Here is a 7,475-nt window from a genome sequence, read left to right as displayed (position 1 = left end):
CGAACATGGAACAATACATTTATTAATCTGTGTTAATGTTAGTTAATAAAAAGACAATCGTTCAGTGTTTGTTCATGTTTTTATTGCTGTTACGTGACGTAGCGGTGTCTGACTAGGGGCGAGACCTGGGCTGATGACGTCATCATTTCAGAAAATATATGGATTCGTTGTCCTCACGAAAACGCAAGGGTGGCGTTTTCAGATTTATCCACTCTGGTACCCGGTTTCAAAAAATATCGGTTTCACTCTCCCAAAACGACAGATCCGTCTGGACGAAACGCCTATACGATACAAAATGTATGCGTATACAGCTAAACGCGTCTCCGTGTGGACGGGGCCTTAGAAAAATAACCTAAGTTGAGGTGTCAATCATCTCTTTATTACAAATAATCATCTCTGTAGTGCAAAATTAATCACTCTAACATTCCTTTGGACATTACTGACTGCAAGCAAATTATACAGTGTGTTTTTGTTTAAACCGATATGGCAAGAGAAAATGAAATATGGGGGTGGGAGGAAAACAGGTTGCAGATGTTGTTGTATCAAACCTGAATTAAAGCCTTTTTGTTCTTTGTTTGAATCAGATGCCTGTGAGTCTATATAAAAATAGATTTTACTGTATGTACACCTTCCTTAACACAACACCCACAACCCTCAATTTGCATTACAGAGTTTTGATATCAGGATGAGATGAAGTAGTGTGTCAGCACTGTTTCATAGTGCCATTTTGATTACAAAACCAGCTTTGCTGAGTAAAACGCTTGAACCCCGCTGAGTTCACCTAAAAATCCCTGTTGACACAACTCACTGGTTCCCTTTGGAAGCTGGCTAACGAGGGAAACAGATTGAGCAGCACTAACCTAACCTGACGCCTCGGCCCCTGCACCGAGCGCTCTCCAACACTGCCACTTACCCACAATGCAGCAGCTTCTTTTTAAAAGTCCTGGATAACATCCAGGTCCTACAGGGAAATTAATCCGCTGTGTGTTTTGACAACAGTGAATCAGATCTGCAGACATACTGCAATCAATGGTGGTCTTGCACGCACACACTAGTGTGCACACACTTTGTGCTGCTTCAGCTTATGATATTGTGCATGTTTTTCTTTTCTCTTTTTTTAAGTGAGAGCAGACCAATATGGATGGATGGATGGATGGATGGATTGATTGATTACCTTAATTTTTTTTTTTTTGTAAATGGACAGCCAGATTTGTTGTTCTGTGATTTTTTTTGTTTGTTTGTTTTTGTTTGTTTAATTTTATTTTGTAAATGGAGAACAGTCCGATTTTTTTTAATTTTAATTAGTTTTTTTTTTTATTATTCTTGTTTTGTTTCTGTTTTTTTTTGTTTGTTTTTGTTTTTTGTGTTTGTGTGTGTATTTGGTTTTGTTTTGTAAATGGAGAACAGCCAGTTTTTTTTGTTTGTTTTGTTTTGTTTGTGTGTTTATTAGTGTTTTGTTTTGTTTTGTTTTGTTTTGTTTTGTTTTGTTTTTTGTTTTGTTTTGTTTTGTTTTGGTTTGGTTTGGTTTGGTTTTGGTTTGTTTAGGTTAGTTTAGGTTAATTGGCAACTGCCGGATTATTTATTTTATTTCTCACCATGTGCATATAAAATAAATGTTTATTAATATAGAGAAGAGATGGGAAGTAAGGACATACAAATACTTCATTACTGTACTTAAGTAGATTTTTCTGGTATCAGTACTTTACTTAACTATTTATTTTTCTGACAACTTTTTACTTTCACTTCTTGCATTTTTACACAAATATCTGTACTTTCTACTTATATTTTCAAAACAGGCTCGTTACTTTAGTTCTAATCTGTATTTTCGCCATAATAAATCTCTAATAAATCATGAATCGGTTAGTCTTGACTGGCAATGCTCCGATTCGGCTCGCGCGCTCCTCGCCTCCGCCAAAAGGTTTTGATCAGAGTAATCAGTGCGAGAAACTCGAGAATGGTGGAGCAGAGAGGCGAAATCACTGATCTGTTCAGGACTTCAAGTGCAGTTCAGTTTCATCTGTAAATAGGCTACTGTTTTGTCTTTGTTTACTTGGTTAAGCAGGGCCTTAATTTCGGCGCGGGATTGCGCATAATTCTACACATTCCTGCAGGTTTCGCGTTTATAATGCGGGAAATTCCCGGAAACATTTCTGCACTATAGCATGTACAGTAGATTGAATCCAAACAGTTTATCAGAGCAGTTCAGTCATTTTAAAACTTTCTGTGAGACGTAATTTCACAAACGGTGTGAGTGATTCAGCAGTACAGCATCCTCTCTCTCTCTCTCTTTCTTCTCTCTCTCTTAAAATGCACAAATGGCCTCACATCCATAGTAAAACTATGGTTACTATACTTTTACTATAATAAAACCATAGTTAATTTTCATAAGGGAAAAATATGACTCATGACAATGCAATAACATGTTCAATATTAGGACTTTTCTTTAAATATATTGTGATGGTGTAGTTATTGTTGTACTAATTTCGACATTTAGGCAATTTAGAAAATATAGTTATTTTGCACGGCCCCAGCCTAAGGATTTTAACCTTTATTATGTGATGGCCATACAAAAAAATAGTGTTGTCCATGATTCAGAATTTGTTGAGTGTGTATGGGACAGCCTGGATGAGTGAAATTTTGTCCCATTCTGGCCCTGTTCTACATGGCGGTTGTTCAGCCTGGATACAAATTTTGAAATGTAAGTTATTTTGTATTAGGTATTTATATGACGTGAGGTCCCGTTACCCACGTGACCCTAAAACAGGTAGTAGTAATGGCTACTTTTTACTCAAGTACATGTCAGAGCCCATACTTTACTTTAACTTGAGTAAAAAAAGTGTAGTCAGTACTTCAACTTTTACCAGAGTATTTTTAAACATGAGTATCTGTACTTCTACTTGAGTGAAGGATGTGTGTACTTTTGCCATCTCTGATATAGACTCAATACAGAGTATTTGTGTAATGGTGCTTTTTTTGTCCGTAGTGTCTCAAATAAAAATGTATTTCTCAAACTGCGTCGTAGTGGATGGGAAGGATCCATAAATTAATATATTAATTTTCCTCTTTTTTTTTTTTTTTTTTTTGTGCTGGATAGGTCGACCCACAGTGAAATGTCATTGGTCTAAAATCCCACTCCACATAAATGTATATTAAACATTTTAATGTACTAATTTGTATTACATCTTGCATGATTTTTGTTTTCACCATTAAGCAAATTATTTGTCACAGCAAACTTGTCTCATCATGACTGATTAGGACACGTTGTAAGTTTATCAAGTTTTTTTGTGCATTTCCTCTTTGTTGTGCATTGCTGCCAAAGGTCTGGATTTAGTGACCGCTTCAATCAGCCTTGAAACACCCACGAGCTTTGTTTCTGCTGTAAGGAAAAGCCTGTAAAAAAACAAAGTCAAACTGATGAGACAAATGAGCTTAATTAGATTCAGATTGTGTCCAGACTTTCCAAATCTACTCATAAAAGCATCCGCCCACAGGTTGGCTTTTAAAACATTTCCTCGCAGTCTTATTTAACGGCCGACCCAAAGGTCTTAGTGTGTCAAAGATCAGCATCCAGCACTGTATTCAGTCCATGTGCTGGTGTTTGTTTGTGCATGTTTCTTTTCTAAATGTGTGCACGGCTCTCTGTACACTCTGCTGAATTATGGACCTCTATGGGGTGTTTATTTTTGCCTTTAACCGCTGCCATCGGTTTGTGGTCAGTCACAAGTTGTCCAAGGGCGCATAAGAGGCTGGCCGTCATGGGCTTTTCCACCCGATGGCGCGAGCAGGCCTCGGCTGGAAGACCAGGCCTGGTACTTCATGGTCAAACTTGTTTTGCCCCGTGCTTCTCCTGTCTGGGGCATAATGAGTGGCTTCCTCATTGCGGCTATAGCCCAGTAAAGACTATTTCAGCCTGCTGTGCACTCTTTTACCTTGTATGCAAGTTGTCTACTATCCATTCACTTTATTTTCTTTCTTTCTACAGACTGTTATATGTAAGGATATGTAAGATAAGCTAAATAAACTGATTTTCTGTCTGATCCCTGTTTGCTATCTCTTTTTGTTTAAGATGAACTAATGAAGAATCTGATCTGTCTTTCTGATTTCTCTGGTGTCTTTCATACTTCTTTGTCTGATCTCTATCTGATCCCTCTGATTTATCTGTCTGATCGTTTTGTGGTTTATATGTCTGATTCCTGAATTATTTGTCAGATCTCTCTATGATTTCTCTATCTGATCCCTCTGAGATTTATCTTGTCTGGTTTCTCTTTGGTTTCTGATGTATCAGTCTGATCCCTTTGTGATTTTTCTCTATCTTTGATCCATTTGATGTATCTGTCTGATCTGTCTCTGATGTATCAGTCCTGATCCCTTTGTGATTTTTCTCTCTGGTTTCTCTCTGATCCCTTTGATGTCTCTGTCTGATCTGTATCTGATTTATCTGTCTGTTCCCGCTCTTGTTCATTTGTTAGATCTGATTTATGTATCTGATATCTCTCTTTGATCTTTGTCTGATATCTCTGTCTGATCTCTCTCTTTATCTGTCTGATCTCTGTGATTTATCTCTCTGATTTATCTCTTTGATCTCTGCAGTCTTTGTCTGGTCTATGAGATTTATCTGATATTTTCTCTCTCTCTCTCTCTGATCTCTGTGATATATCTATTTGATCTGATTTCTCACTTTAATGTCTCTGATACCTCTTTTTTTTTAATGTTCTGATATTTGTATCTGATATCTCTCTTTGAAATCTGATGTCTGATCTATCTCTGAGTTTTATGTCTGATCTCTGTTATTTATCTGTCTGATTTTTCTATTTGTTGTCTCCATCTGATGTATCTCTCTGATTTCTCTCTTTGATCTCTGACGTCTCTGTCTGAACTATCTCTTTGATCTTTGTCTGATGTCTGATCTCTCTCTTTGATTTATCTGTCTGATTTATGTCTTTGTCCAAGTCTGACCCCTCTCTGGTTTCTGTCTTTTCTTTGATTTTTGTCTAATCTCTTTGAATTCTCTTTCTCTGTTTTCTCTGATATCTCTGATTTATATCTGATCTGTGATCACAATTAAAGGGATAGTTCACCCAAAAAATGAAAATTACCCCATGATTTACTCACCCTCAAGCCATGCTAGGTGTATATGACTTTCTTCTTTCAGACGAATACAATCAGAGTTATATGTAAAAAAAAAACACGTCCTGGCTCTTCCAAGCTTTATAATGGCAGTGAATGGGTGTTGAGATTTTGAAGCAAAATAAAGTGCGTCCATCCATCATAAAAAGCACTCCACATGATCTCTCTCTGTGATCTCAATCTCTGATCTCTCTATTTCTTTCTCTCCAGCTTATTCTTATACTAAAGATGTGTCATCATCTTCACAGGTGCTGTCGCTGTTATGTTCCTACCTGGCGGACACACACAGACCCCAGTCAGGAAATGAGCAGGAACGTGACCTCTCCAGTGCCCTTTTTCCGCGGCTGTGGCTCGCCACAAGGTTGGTATTGTCAGTCTGATACACTAACCACTACTGTCATTTATATGCATATATATCAGCAAATATAGTGTGCATATAAGCATCATTTTGGGTAAGCGTTTGAAAATAACATTATTTTCCAAAATAAGATGGCTTCTCTTCAGGAGTTCAGAATGCAGAAAGCTCACTTTACACACCAACCTACTGGTGTGTAAAGTGAGCTTTCTGCATTCTCAACTGACCTCTCCAGTGCCCTTTTTCCGCGGCTGTGGCTCGCCACAAGGTTGGTATTGTCAGTCTGATACACTAACCACTACTGTCATTTATATGCATATATATCAGCAAATATAGTGTGCATATAAGCATCATTTTGGGTAAGCGTTTGAAAATAACATTATTTTCCAAAATAAGATGGTTTCTCTTCAGCAGCGCTGCAGGGTGTGTGACGAGGCTACGTGCCCTTTGACCACTCTCACTCATCCATACTGATGTTTATAACAAACACCCTAATGAGAGAGAGAGAGACTTTTGGGAAAGTTTATGAAGATGAAACATGATGGCAGTGCTTACTGAATGGAATATTAGCATACTGGGCAAGATATAATGTATTCTGCCTACTAGAAAAGTATATGAAACAGCATGCAGTAATAAACGTTTCTGATGTATCTGTGATAAATCGTATGCTACATTGTCCCGTGAATGCGCGATGTTGCATGTTTCATTTATTGAGTGGTGTCCCAGTTAGGGTTATTATAGTTACCAAAAACTAAAACTAAAATAAAAAATCATTGTTACTTGAAATCAAATAAATGTTAACTGAAACATTTCTCATTTACATTTAGTTTAAAATTTCATTTAACTTGATTTTCTTAAATAATTACAAATGAAATTTAAAAAATTAAAATATAGACATATTAAAAAAAAAAGAGAGAAACACAACAAAACTATAACTTATAAACTATAAATATAACTTAAAATAAAAGGAAAATAAAAATAAAACTGATTCCCAACATATATATGTGTGTATAAATTAACAGTAATTTATTTAAATCAGTCAGAAAATAATTAACAGTAGTTATTTTCTACTGTTATTTTTAATCCAGTTTTGTATGAAATGACTCACCTTTTAACAGTCCAATTAAATATTGTGTCAAGAAGAAGATAAATGATGTAGTTTCTGTTCATTCCTATTGCTGGAAAGGGAATGTCAAGTTGAGTGCTTTGCATTTTGGGATACTGTGCTCTTTTTGTATATTGCACAATTTGGCAAATGTAACAAGTAATTACAGTATTCCACGCATAGAGAAAATGTTCACACTGTGCATTTTATACATACTGCATACTGCATTTTTTATAATACTAGTGTTGGTAGTATGTCATTCCAAACATACACACTGAAGAGATTTGGGGAACATTTAGAAATATGGAAAAATTCCAGAGGAATGAAAGATAATCTAAAGGCGGAGGGATAAAGATGAAATGACAGAGTTCCCAAACATCTGACCAAATTTCCCCGTAATCCTTAGCTTTGTAATTTGTTGAATTCTGAGTAATATTATGTGTTTAAAGAGCAACAGAGTGACACAAAGAGATGAAGCCAGACATTCAAAGAGAGAGAGAGAGAGAGTTTGTGTTATTAATATCTCGGTGATGAAATACTGACGTCAGCCCTGAACACTGGCCCTCTTGTTCTTGTCCATGAGAGTTTGCTGCGTTGTGGTCACACACACACAGACACGCGCACACACACACACACACACACAAACAAACAAACAAACAAACAAACAACTGATTCACTCTTCCACATACTCACCCCTGTCTCTATCCACACACATCCACCCTCTCCCACAAATGTTACCCCTGCAGTTGGTCTGAGATACAGGGCCCAGAATTCCCTTTGTGCCCATGGGCATCTCATGTGATGCTTTATCCTCAGCATCCACAATCACTGTGGACTCTATTTTACTGCTCTCAGTTGCAGGATACATATTCAGTTACTCTATAATAC

General features: G+C 36.8%; 1 protein-coding gene across 1 annotated transcript in view; it reads left to right on the top strand.

Annotated features, from left to right (window-relative positions):
- LOC107707143 (thyroid adenoma-associated protein homolog) overlaps positions 1-7,475 on the top strand; it is a 108,704-nt gene that overhangs the window by 74,771 nt on the left and 26,458 nt on the right. The window contains exon 22 of the mRNA XM_016511056.1: positions 5,376-5,488. The gene's annotated coding sequence lies outside the window, so the exon portion shown is untranslated. The remainder of the gene's footprint in view (positions 1-5,375; positions 5,489-7,475) is intronic.

Source organism: Sinocyclocheilus rhinocerous, unplaced genomic scaffold, assembly GCF_001515625.1.
Source record: "Sinocyclocheilus rhinocerous isolate Xijiao unplaced genomic scaffold, SAMN03320098_v1.1 scaffold715, whole genome shotgun sequence".
Taxonomy (NCBI): domain Eukaryota; kingdom Metazoa; phylum Chordata; class Actinopteri; order Cypriniformes; family Cyprinidae; genus Sinocyclocheilus; species Sinocyclocheilus rhinocerous.
Note: the sequence above shows the minus strand (reverse complement) of the source record. Positions and strands in the feature narration are given on the sequence as shown.